The sequence below is a fragment of the Diceros bicornis genome, chromosome 29 (genome assembly GCF_020826845.1).
Source record: "Diceros bicornis minor isolate mBicDic1 chromosome 29, mDicBic1.mat.cur, whole genome shotgun sequence".
Classification (NCBI taxonomy): Eukaryota; Metazoa; Chordata; class Mammalia; order Perissodactyla; family Rhinocerotidae; genus Diceros; species Diceros bicornis.
In genome coordinates, this window is record NC_080768.1 from 15,786,275 (window position 1) to 15,799,970 (window position 13,696).

Sequence of the window (13,696 nt, forward strand, 5' to 3'; positions counted from 1 at the left end):
TCCAAAACATTTGCCTTCTTCGGCTCTAATACTTCTTTAATTGGTACTGAGAAAAAGAAATTAAATCAGAATCCAGGAAGAATTCTGGCAAAAACTACCAGGATTCCATTCAATCTTTGCCACACAACCTTCTGTAAATACATGAACATCATGATTCACGGATGCAAGTCAGAAAGAACTGAAAATTTTAGTCCTGAGGGATTAAACTACAGACAGGATAATGTCAAAAATAAACAGGTCTTGGGGCTGGCCTGGGGGTGTAGTGGTTAAGTTCGCACACTCCACTTCGGCAGCCTGGAGTTTGCAGGTTCGCATCCCGGGCGCTGACCTATGCACCGCGCATCAAGCCATGCTGTGGTGGCGTCCCACATACAAAATAGAGGAAGATGGGCACAGATGTTAGCTTAGGGACAATCTTCTTCAAAAAGAATAAATAAATAAAAATAATAATAATAATTAAAAAATAACAAACAAGTCTTGCGTGCTTATGTCATAGCCTGATGAGTTTTAAGAATATGATATTTGATAAATTAGTTAAGATCTCATTTTAAAGGAAAAAAATATAAAATGTTTCCTTTTCTCTTAAATATAATGAAAAGAAGACAATAGCCCAGATGCTCTATGAATGGCATTTGATGCCTCCAGTGCTAGAAGGTGTTAGGAATGGTGATAAGCTAAAGAATGCATGCCCCATCTCAAGAGAGGCAGCCCACTACTCAGGTCTGGTTTTTTCTCCCTCCTCCCCCCAAAAATATAGAACTCTGCCAGAGCTGCCAAATCTTCTAATTTTTCAAGAGAATCTAGAAATTCAGTTTTATGTGAAATCTCTAAATTTCCTTAAATACTGGCAGTTGTGTGTGTTCGTGTTTGTGGGTATGTACATTTTAACGTGTGTATGCCAATGACACACAAGTCAAATAAAACACATTATTGGGCCACCAGTTTGCCAACTTGGTTTGGAGTCAACCTATACCTAGAATGAACTAGAGCTTACATTAAAAACGAACGCTTGACATATTTTTCATTCACCCTAGAAGAGACCTCAGAAAATATAAGCTGTTGGGTGTATCAGTTAGCTTTTGCTACAGAAATGCTGGGCAACAATTGCAGAACATCAATGGCATACAACAATAAACATTTATTTAGCTCATGTGTCTGTGGGTTCTCCAGGAGTCAGCTGATCCAGACTGGAACTAGCCAGGTGGCTCTGCTCCACCTGTACCCCATCCTTTTTGGAAAAAGGGATAAGCAGAGGCCTATGCTGCTCTTTAGGATGGTAGAGGGCCAAGAGAGCAAGCCCAGGTGCACGAGAGCTCTTCAGCCCTTTGGTCATGCCATGCCCGCTAACATTTCATTGGCCAAAGTAAACTTGGCCAAACTCAACGCCGAGGTGTGGGGAAATGCACCCCACCCATGCAGAGAGGGCAGAAGGACTACTTCTTTTTTATTTATTTATTTTTTTGGTGAGGAAGATGGTCCCTGAACTAACATCTGTGCCAGTCTTCCTCCACTTTTTTGTATATGGGATGCTGCCACAGCCTGGCTTGATGAGTGGTGCGTAGGTTCACGCAGGATCCGAACCCACAAACCCCGGGCTGCTGAAGCGGAGTGCACGAACTTAACCACTACACCACTGGGCTGGCCCCCAGAGGGACTACTTCTAAATTAGTAATCTGCCATATTGAGTCTCCCCACTTTTCCTTTGTTCCCAAAGGAACTTTATATTTCTCTCCCAGTGATTTTTCCTCTTTTTTCAATTTTCTAATTAATGCTTTGAAATTACGTGTGCTGTTTAAAAACCCTAATGTGAACCCACCCTTGCAACCTATAAATTATCTTAAATTTTCTAACATTTTATTATCTCTGAATATTCTTCACTGTCTGATTGTTTGTCTTTCTTTGTTAACTTCCAGGCAAGCCCTTTTCCTTTCGGTATTAAAATAAGCAGAATCCCAGGTGAGAGCTAGCAAAGGGGACAGATGCTGTTCACAGACCTGATGCTCCTGTGAAGAACTGCCCTTCTTGTGGCCTTATACCTGGGTAGCCACTTCTGACATCAAACACCCCAGCAGCTTTTAAAATCCCTCTATTTTTATGTAGCTTCATGAGAGATCACATAGCTTTTTCCAAAATTGGTTACATATCTCCCATTACTGGGCTATAAAATAGAGAAGGGAAAGGACACAGAGCCAGTATGTAATAGTAAATTGTGGGTCACTGCCCAGCAGCTGATCACGTTATCACAAAGTTGGAATACTTTGTAGAGAAATTCATAGGTCACTTGTATTTAAAAGAACAACTGCTTTACTAGGTTTTAGAGTAAGTGAACGTAAATCCCAAGGCCCTGCTTTCAGATGGACTGAGAGGAGCTCACTTAGCTTTTGTCATCTGTGTGACACTGTGGACTTATTGGCCAGCCCCAAAGGATTGCAAGGACACTGTACAAACCTGAGTCTAGGGCAAGAGTTGGCAAACTGTGGCCTGCAGACTGAGTGTGGCCCACTATTTGTTTTTGTAAATAAAGTTTTATTGGAACACAGCCATGCCTATTTGCTTAGGTATTATCTTTGGCTCCTTATGCTATAGTTAACAGAGTTGCATAGTTGCAACTCGGAGATCATAGGACTCACAAAGCCTAAGTTAGTTACTGTCTGGCTCTTTATAGAAAAAGTTTGCCAACCACTGGTTTAGTGCATGGTGGTAATTATTTAAAACTTTTTTCAGCAATAGCTCCATATTTTAAACAGGATTTCATAAAATATGAAATTTTGTTTCCTGCCTGCCTTTCTTCTTTCTTCCTTCCTTACCTCCCTTCCTCCTCTCTTCCTTTGATTTTCTATTTCTTTTGCTGTCATCTGAGCTACTTCAGACAAAACAATTTAGAAAACTTAATACTGTTCAAATTCTGCTTGAAAAATATATTTTCAATGACAATGCTAAAACTCTGGAGGGATTTAAATATATTTATATTTTTTGTTCTTTAAAGGAAATATTTGAAAATAAAGTTTTGAAGTCTAACTGAATATTATTAAATATTAATTAAATATTAAAATATTTGAACTCATATTTAGTTGCATATGTTTTAAATAAAAAGAATAGTCTAGATTTTAGCCTCTATTCCTGTTTTGGACATCTATATTCTAAAGAAAGTTTTTCCTGAAAAGTCTTCTAGTAAAAATGTCTGATGTACCAAAACTTAAACCCTTTTATAACCTTTCTATATTGGTAGAATTTTTGAAAACAGCTTCTATATACTAGTTTTCATTGAAGAAACAAGAATTTTTTTAAAGGTTTAAAAAGAATAAATACTTGCTTCTCAGCCTTCTAAGTAGGTACTCATCCATCCATCCAGAATGATCATATAGATTGAACTAGTACTTGTTAAGTTGTTACAGTTGGATCTTCGTAGGAGAGAGCTGACCCTCAGGGACATAGAGTTAGACCTATAAGCCCTGCTTATGGGGTTGAAGTTGACTTTCGAGTTTTCTGGAGACTGTTAACATTATATGCACCGTGTTCTGTCTCCAATTCAACCCCTCACATCAGTTCTTACTGAATTCTCTCTCAGTCAATATTCTTCACAACCAAGAAGAAATAATCCAAAGAAGTCCATTGAAAGTTTTCAATCTAATATGCTTAACATATAGAACATATACATGTGCTCTCTGTTCCAAGACTTGGCAGATTTGCAGGATTAAAGCAATATATAAGTCTAAGTAACATCCCATTGTCAGGTAGTATTTTTTTTTTTATTGGTTTATAACATTGTAAAAATTTCAGGTGTACATCATTGTACTTCTATTTCTGCATAGATTACATCATGTTCACCACCAAAATACTAATTACAACCCATCACCACACACATGTACCGAATTATCCCTTTCACACTCCTCCCTCCCCCCTTCCCCTCTGGTAACCACCAATCCAATCTCTGTCCCTATGTGTTTGTTTATTGTTGTTATTATCTACTACTTAATGAAGGAAATCATATGGTATTTGACCTTCTCCCTCTGACTTATTTCACTTTGCATTATACCCTCAATGTCCATCCATGTTGTCACAAATGGCTGGATTTCATCGTTTCTTATGGCTGAGTAGTATTCCATTGTGTATGTATACTACAGCTTCTTTATCCATTCGTCCCTTGATGGGCACTTAGGTTGCTTCCAAGTCTTAGCTATTGTGAATAACGCTGCAATGAACACAGGGGTGCATGTACCTTTGCAAATTGGTGTTTTCAAGTTCTTTGGATAAATACCCAAGAGTGGAATAGCTGGATCATATGGTAGTTCTATCCTTGCTTTTTTGAGGAATCTCCATACTGTTTTCCATAGTGGCTGCACCAGTTTGCACTCCCACCAGCAGTGTATGAGAGTTCCCTTCTCTCCACATCCTCTCCAACACATGTTGTTTCCTGTCTTGTTAATTATAGCCATTCTGACGGGCGTGAGGTGATATCTCATTGTAGTTTTGATTTGCATTTCCCTGATAGTTAGTGATTTTGAACATCTTTTCATGTGTCTGTTGGCCATCTGTATATCTTCTTTGGAGAAATGTCTGTTCAGGTCTTTTGCCCATTTTTTAATTGGGTTGTTAGTTTTTTTGTTGTTGAGATGCATGAGTTCTTTATATATTTTGGAGATTAAGCCCTTATCAGAAGTATGGTTTGCAAATATCTTCTCCCAATTGTTAGGTTGTCTTTTCGTTTTGTTGATGGTTTCCTTTGCTGTGCAGAAGCTTTTTAGTTTGATGTAGTCCCATTTGTTTATTTTTTCTATTGTTTCTCTTGCCCGGTCAGATGTGGTGTTTGAAAAGATGTTGCTAAGACCGATGTCGAAGAGCGTACTGCCTATGTTTTCTTCTAGAAGTTTCATAGTTGCAGGTCTTACATTCAAGTCTTTAATCCATTTGGAGTTAATTTTTGTGCATGGTGTAAGGCACGGGTCTACTTTCATTTTTTTGCATATGGCTATCCAGTTTTCCCAACACCATTTGTTGAAGAGACTTTCTTTTCCCCATTGTATGTTCTTGGCTCTTTTGTCAAAGATTAGCTGTCCATAGATGTGTGGGTTTATTTCTGGGCTTTCGATTCTATTCCATTGATCTGTGTGTCTGTTTTTGTGCCAGTACCATGCTGTTTTGGTTACTATAGCTTTGTAGTATATTTTGAAATCAGGAAGTGTGATACCTCCAGCTTTGTTCTTTTTTCTCAGGATTCCTTTAGCTATTTGGGGTCTTTTGTTGTGCCATATAAATTTTAGGATTCTTTGTTCTATTTCTGTGAAAAATGTTGTTGGAACTTTGATAGGGATTGCATTGAATCTATAGATGGCTTTAGGAAGTATGGACATCTTAACTATGTTAATTCTTCCAATCCAAGAGCACGGAATATCTTTCCATTTCTTTGCGTCTTCTTCAATTTCTTTCAGAAATGTTTTATAGTTTTCGGTGTACAGATCTTTCACCTATTTGGTTAAGTTTATTCCTAGGTATTTTATTATTTTTGTTGCAATTGTAAATGGGATGGTATTCTTAACTTCTCTTTCTGCTACTTCGTTGTTAGTGTACAGAAATGCAACTGATTTTTGTATGTTGATTTTGTATCCTGCAACTTTACCATATTCGTTTATTACTTCTAAAAGTTTTCTGGTGGATTCTTTAGGGTTTTCTATATATAAAATCATGTCATCTGCAAATAGTGACAGTTTCACTTCTTCCTTTCCAATTTGGATCCCTTTTATTTCTTTCTCTTGCCTGATTGCTCTGGCTAGGACTTCCAATACTATGTTAAATAGGAGTGGTGACAGTGGGCATCCTTGTCTGGTTCCTGTTCTTAGAGGGATAGCTTTCAGTTTTTCACCATTGAGGATGATATTAGCTGTGGGTTTCTCATATATGGTCTTTATTATGTTGAGGTACTTTCCTTTTATCCCCATTTTATTCAGAGTTTTTATCATAAATGGATGCTGTATCTTGTCAAATGCTTTCTCTGCATCTATTGAGATGATCATGTGATTTTTGTTCTTCATTTTATTAATGTGGTGTATTACGTTGATTGATTTGCGAATGTTAAACCATCCCTGCATACCTGGAATAAATCCCACTTGATCATGGTGTATAATCTTTTTAACGTATTGTTGTATGCGATTTGCTAGTATTTTGTTGAGGATTTTTGCATCGATGTTCATCAGTGATATTGGCCTGTAATTTTCTTTTTTTGTGTTGTCCTTGTCTGGTTTTGGTATCAGGGTAATGTCAGCTTCGTAGAATGAGTTAGGGAGCTTCCCCTCCTCCTCAATTTTTTGGAAGAGTTTGAGAAGGATAGGTATTAAGTCTTCTTTGAATGTTTGGTAGAATTCACCAGGGAAGCAGTCTGGTCCTGGACTTTTATTTTTGGGGAGGTTTTTGATTACTGTTTCGATCTCCTTACTGGTGATTGGTCTATTCAAATTCTCTACTTCTTCTTGATCCAGTTTTGGAAGGTTGTATGATTCTAAGAATTTATCCATTTCTTCCAGATTGTCGAATTGGTTGGCATATAGCCTTTCATAGTATTCTCTTATAGTCTTTTGTATTTCTGAGGTGTCTATTGTAACCTCTCCTCTTTCATTTCTGATTTTACTTATTTGTGCCTTCTCTCTTTTTTTCTTGGTGAGTCTAGCTAAAGGTTTGTCAATTTTGTTGATCTTTTCAAAGAACCAGCTCTTGGTTTTATTAATTTTTTCTATTGTTTTTTTGGTCTCTATTTCATTAATTTCTGCTCTGATTTTTATTATTTCCCTTCTTCTACTGATTTTGGGCTTTGTTTGTTCTTCTTTTTCCAGTTCCTTTAGGTGCATTGTTAGATTGTTTATTTGAGATTTTTCTTGTTTGTTGAGATAGGCCTGTATCGCTATAAACTTCCCTCTTAGAACCGCTTTTGCTGTATCCCATAAATTCTGGCATGTCGTATTTTCATTTTCATTTGTCTCCAGGTATTTTTTGATTTCTTCTTTGATTTCTTCGTTAACTCAGTCGTTGTTCAGTAGCATTTTGTTTAATCTCCACGTATTTGTGGCTTTTCTGATTTTCTTCCTGTAGTTGATTTCTAGTTTCATACCGTTGTGGTCAGAAAAGATGCTTGGTATTATTTCAATCTTCTTAAATTTATGGAGACTTGTTTTGTGGCCTAATATGTGATCAATCCTGGAGAATGTTCCATGTGCATTTGAAAAGAACGTGTATTCTTCGGTTTTTGGGTGGAATGCTCTGTATATATCTACTAGGTCCATCTGTTCTAGTGTGTCGTTTAAGGCCAATGTTTCCTTATTGATCTTCTGTTTGGATGATCTATCCGTTGGTGTAAGTGGAGTGTTAAAGTCCCCTACTATTATTGTGTTACTGCCTATTTCTGTTTTTATGTCTGTTAATAATTGCTTTATATATTTAGGTGCACCTACATTGGGTGCGTAGATATTTACAAGTGTTATATCCTCTTGTTGGATTGTTCCCTTGATCATTATGTAATGCCCTTCTTTGTCTCTTTTTACAGTTTTTGTTTTAAAGTCTATTTTGTCTGATATGAGTACTGCTACCCCAGCTTTCTTTTCATTGACATTTGCATGGAGTATCTTTTTCCATCCCTTCACTTTCAGTTTGTGAGTGTCTTTAGGTCTGAAGTGTGTCTCTTGTATGCAGCATATATATGGGTCTTGTTTTTTTATCCAGTCAGCCACCCTGTGCCTTTTAATTGGAGCATTTAGTCCATTGACATTTAAAGTAGCTATTGATAAGTATGTACTTACTGCCATTTTTTAAATTTTTTTTTTTTCCCTCAGTGTTGTAGTAGTCCTTCTCTGTTCCTTACTTCTTCTATACAGAATTGATGGTCACTTTAGTTTGACCTCTGTCTGAAAGCTGTACTCTTTAATTCCCCTCCTCCCTCCTTTTCTGTTTTTGATATCATATCTAACCTCTTTTTTGTGCATTTGTATCCATTACATTCTAATCATGGAAATAGATAATTTTTCCTATTTGTGGTCTTCTCTTTTCCCCTTAAATCAGTCCCTTTAACATTTCTTGTAGCACTGGTTTCTTGGTGACAAACTCCTTTAATTTTTGCTTATCTGGGAAAATTTTGATCTCTCCTTCCATTTTGAATGATAACCTTGCTAGGTAGAGTATTCTTGGCTGTAAGTTTTTTCCTTTCAGCACTTTAAATATATCGTGCCATTCTCTTCTAGCCTGTAAGGTTTCTGCTGAGAAGTCAGCTGATATCCTTATGGGGTTTCCTTTGTATGTAACTTGACATTCTCTTGCAGCTTTTAGGATTCTCTCGTTATCTTTACTTCTGGACATTTTGATTATGATGTGTCTTGCTGTGGGCCTCTTTGGGTTTATCTTGTTTGGGGCTCTCTGTGCTTCCTGTACCTGGATGTCTGTTTCCTTCCTTAGGTTAGGGAAGTTTTCATCTATTATTTCTTGAAATAGATTCTCTGCCCCCTTGTCTCGCTCTTCTCCTTCTGGGACACCTATAACATGGATGTTAGTGCGCTTGATGTTGTCCCAGAGGTCCCTTAGACTGCCCTCACTCTTTTTAATTCTTTTCTCTTTTACCTGTTCACCTTGGCTAATTTCTTCTAGTCTTTCATCCAGCTCACAGATCCGTTCTTCTGTATCCTCTACTCTGCTTTTGAGTCCCTCTAGTGAATTTTTCATTTCCAGTATTGTATTCTTCATTTCTGATTGGTTCTTTTTTATATCTTCCATTTCTTTGTTGACATTCTCACTGAGTTCATCTATTCTTCTCCCCAGATCAGTGAGCATCCTTAACACTCTTAGTTTGAACTCTCTGTCAGGTAGGTTGCTCATTTCTGTTTCACTTAGTTCCTTTTCTGGGGTTTTGTCCTGTTCCCTTACTTGGAATGTATTCTTTTGCCTCCTCATTTTGCCTCTTTCCCTGTGCTTGTGTCTACGTATTAGGTAGGTCAGCTACGTCTCCTGCTCTTGGATAGGTGACCTTATGTAAGTGATGCCTTAGGAGGTTTCCAGTGTGCTTCCCTCAGTTCTCATTGTTCCAGGGGTGACCCCTATGTGGGCTACGTGTGTCCTTCTATTGTGGCCTGTTAGCTCTCCCTATAGGCGCCCAGGGAGGCTGAGTTATGCTCCTGGCCAGCTGTTGTAATGCTCAGCTGTTTGTAGTTGTTGTGGGCCCTTCAGTCTCTTTATCAGGTGTGGGGAGTCCCAGCACAGTTGGCTGTAAGTTCTAATACCACATTTGTGTTGCAGTATTTCTTTTAACTGAGTAGGCCCCCAGCGTGGCAGGTTGTTAGGCTCAGGGCCTTACAATTGCTGTAAGCCTCTAGCCTATTAGGTCTCTTGTCAGCTCTCTGAGGATTGCAGCTGGGTGGGGCTGGCCTCAGGCACAGGAGCACCCAATTGTTTCAGGCTTTGGAAGGTGGGGCAAACCTCCTATGTGGGTCTTTGAGAAGCACAAGTCTTCTGCAGCTGACAAGCCCTGTTGCCCACAGGTCCACACACAGTCAACACAGTCCTGCCCCGTGTGAGCGCCCCGGCCCCAAGCGGACCCAGTCTCTCCACAGCGGGAGCCCCACACACTCCGCCACCACCCCACACTCTCCACCCGCTCCTTGTGCACACCCTGCCCCGCTCAAGTCGGCTCAGTTGCCAGGCTGCAGAGAATCCAGTCACCAATCTATGCAGGCCCACACGTTGCCTGAGGGCTTGTTGTTGGGTGGGGCCAGTCTCTAGGGTGGGCTGCCTGCCCTGGCTGAGCTGGATTAAATCGGTGCTCTAGTGTGTGGGGTAGACCTGGGCTAGCAGGCCCCAGGGAGAACTCCAATGGCGTCTGTGTCAGCACACCCCCACCAGGCCACAACAATGGCCACTGCCAATGTCCCAGTCCCTGGAGAGGTCTCACCTCTCACTGCAATGCACTCAGAGCCTATCAGGTGAGTCTCTTTTCACCCAGCACTCTGCACCTTTCTTTCTGGTGATTTTAGGTTGCTTTCTGAAATGGGTGAGTTTGCGCGTGAGCCCTTTAAGAGATGGTTTTAATTTCTATGTGACCCAGCTTTTCTGGGGATACTCCCCAATGTTTTAGTAGCAGGCACAGTCAGATATTATGCCGCTGGTCTCGATTGTGCTGGGTCCACAAAATGCCCACAGCGGGGGCGCTCCCCGGCTCAGGACCCCGCGCCTCCAGGGAGGCTGCGGACCTGTGAGCTGCTCCCAGCGGCCGTGAAGCTGGCGGCTTGTGAAGGCGGCGTTTTTCCTCTCCAGAAGGGAGTCTCTGCCTCTTCCACCCCAGCTAGGATTGTCCGTTGTTGCAGGAGTTCCTCTCATCCAGTTTTCAGTTCTGTCTCAGGGGTAATTTTTCCACGAGTAGTTGTAAATTGGCTGTGTCCACGGGAGGAGGTGAGTTCAGAGTCTGCCTATGCCGCCATCTTGACTCCGCCTCCTCTCATGTAGTATTTTTAAATATCTATTTTTGCTTTGGAAGATGTAAAGGTGGGGAAAAGAAGAGAGGTCAGGTTTCAGCCCTATTTGGATATAAAGCTTATCTTTGATCTTTAAGCCCTCAAAATCCAAATTCATGATGAACTTTGGGAATAGAATCTGGAAGTGATGGAATATGCAGACATTGAAAATATCCATCACAGCCATCTCTTTTTCGGGTGAGCCCTACAGATTTCTAGTGGAACCCTGGATTTCATAGAAAATTGAAAATATCAGTCATAATACTAGGGCTTAATCATAAAATAATAATCATAAATATCAGTGACTTTCAGTTAAAAACTGAAAACTCACAGGTAGAAGTATGGAAAATGGATTGGACAGGGAATGTTTCTAGTGTTTTTTTTTTTAATTAAACATTATTTGATTGATATACTTAGAAATCCAAGACATAAAAATTTTAGATGTAAATTCTTTATGGAAACTCTTTCTTATTCCTTCATTTAGGAACAGTCAGAGAGCTTATTCTTAATGGTAAGTAAACATGATTACATTGTAGTCATGATTCTGTGTAGTTTTATAAGTTTTCTAAGATCATCAAGGCCTACAATCAGCAAATTCCATAATACAGTTAAATTTTTGTTTTATAGTAATAGCTATTTTTATGAATTACACCTCAGCTTTTCTTTATTAGAACAGCAGAGTAAACTGGTCCATCATGAATTGTTATAAATGAGCCTTACCATTTTTTGAAAAACTTCTTTCTGTTACAATATTGATAGACAGTATGCTACCATGTAAGATATAGTCAGTTTTAAATATGAGTTTATCTGGATTGCTGTGCCACAAAACTCCAGGGGGTGTCATTTGTGGGACTGCAGTGTAAATAGTGTCTTGTGTTAGGAATTGTAGTCTGTGTGAATGGCGCCCCCGAAGTTGTTTAGCAGAAGCCCGTGGTTGTTAGGGCGTAGAAGCTCTTTTAAGTTGCTTCTCTTATGTGCAAGCATTTTCTGTTTTATGATGGCTCTCAAGAATTGTATATATATGGTTTGGGTTATATCATTAATTCAATTGGAATTCATTTTTATTTTGTGCAGAAACTATAATGAAATTTTCTAAAAGTTTGTTATTATACCAGCCTTGAAATCATTTGCATAAAAACTAATGTTCATTTCTCAAGAGTAGAGCCTTAGACTAAAAGGAAACCATGCAGCTCAAAAATTAAATAATTATATTAAACAATACATTATTTACAAGCAATGTTACCTTTTCTGCCTTGATCACTAAGGATGCCTTCTGAAGATGGTAACACCAGTGGGGGTGTATGTTACATCATATCGTGGACTCTCTACCCTGAGAACTCCAGGCCATTTCTAATGCTTTCATATCCGACTTTTGTAGTTTTGGAAAGATTGGGGGAGCCTAAATTTCTCAGCTTACCCGGCTGTTCTAGGTTGCTACACAGCGTTCTTGGAAGGTAATCTGGGTTTCCATGGGTCCTGACCCAAAGTTGAGACTAATAGCTAATATTTATTGAGCATTCATTGAGTGTCAGGCACTGTTCTACATACATTAAATTCATTGAAACTCACAGCAACCCTATGAGGGTAGGTACGATTATTATCCACATTTTTTTTTTGCAGGGAAAGATTCACCCTGAGCTAACATTTGTTGCCAATCTTCCTCTGTTTTTTTTCCCCCCTCCCAAAGCCCCAGTACATGGTTGTATATCCTAGTTGTAAGTCCTTCTAGTTCTTCTATGTGAGCCGCCGCCACAGCATGGCAACTGACAGACAGGTGGTATGGTTCTGCAACTGGGAAACGAACCCCAGGCCATCGAAGCAGTAAGAGTGCCGAACTTTAACCCCTAGGCCATCAGGGCTGGCTCTATTATCTACATTTTGATGACAGTAAGTAGAGGCTCAGAGAGGTTAAGTAAGTTGCCTAAGGTGATACCAGCTGTACTAGTTTTCTAGAGCAGCCATAACAAAGTACAGGTGGCTTAAACAACAGAAATTTATTTTCTTACAGTTCTGGAGACTAGAAGTCCAAAACCAAGGTATCAGCAGAGTTGATTGGTTCCCTCTGAGGGCTGTGAGGGGAGAATCTGTTCCAGGCCTCTGTCCTTGGCTAGTAGATAGCTGTCTTCTGCCCACATCCCCTCAGATTGTCTTCTCTCTATACGTGTCTCTATTTCCAAATTTCCCCTTTTTAGAAGGGCACCAGTCGTATTGGATTAGGGCCTACCCTAATGACCTCATTTTAACTTGATTATCTCTATGAAGACCCTGTCTCCAAATAAGGTCACATTTTGAGGTACTGGGGTTTAGGACTTGGACATATGAAAGGGGGGGGTGGCATAATTCAACCCATAATATCAGCTAACAGCGATGGAGCTGGGATTGAATCCAGCAGTCTGGCCCTGGAGCCCAAGCTTTCAGTCTCCACTGAAATTACCATTTTTGTGGGTCAGATATGGTTGAATATTGGCGCTATGATTCATCCTGACCTATTTACGAATTATGTCATTCAGGCCAATCTTATAAATATTATCATCATCAATGTGCTTGGAATTGAGGGATGGAGAATACCGAAGAAATACAGCAAATGCACTACAGCCTGGAGAACTGATACTCTCTTAAGAATGTATATTCTTAATTCTCTCTCTTAAGGTAGACAAGGCCTAAAGATGCCTAAAGATGCACACAATGCCCTTTGGAAACAATATCAGTCCCTGTACAAAGGAGTATCTATGATTTTCTTCTGGAATTTCTATTCATTGCAGTTTTGGGCTCAGGGACCAGACAGATGTAGAGCATCTAAGCTTTCACTAGTGTATTTATTAGGGCTCGCTGGTTTCCAATTAGAAAAACCACCTCCATCTTGCTGACATGCCAAGAAGGAGAAAGTTCTCACCTGAATTTCACCAGTGCTGTAATCACTTTCAAAATTGAAGGTAATGATTTCAAAATTGGAAGGTACATCATAAACAAGGGTCAATTCTCGCTGCCCTTTTATATAATGTATAAAGTTAAGTTGATTAGGTAAACTTAATCTTAAAAAATGAATGTATAGAGTAGCTCTAAGTATATATGGTAGCCTCTATATTTTAGGTTAGTTTTTCAATACCAAGATGGCTATTTCAGCCCTTTTTTGTAAATTTATATCATATCATGTAAAATTTTTTTTGTTTTTCCTTCATTTAAAAATATTCTGTCTTTAATGATTCAGTTCAGTAAAG

The 13,696-nt window shown here is 39.3% G+C and overlaps 1 protein-coding gene across 5 annotated transcripts in view; it reads left to right on the top strand.

Moving 5' to 3' along the window:
* STOX2 (storkhead box 2) overlaps positions 1-13,696 on the top strand; it is a 223,878-nt gene that overhangs the window by 196,216 nt on the left and 13,966 nt on the right. The window lies entirely within an intron of this gene.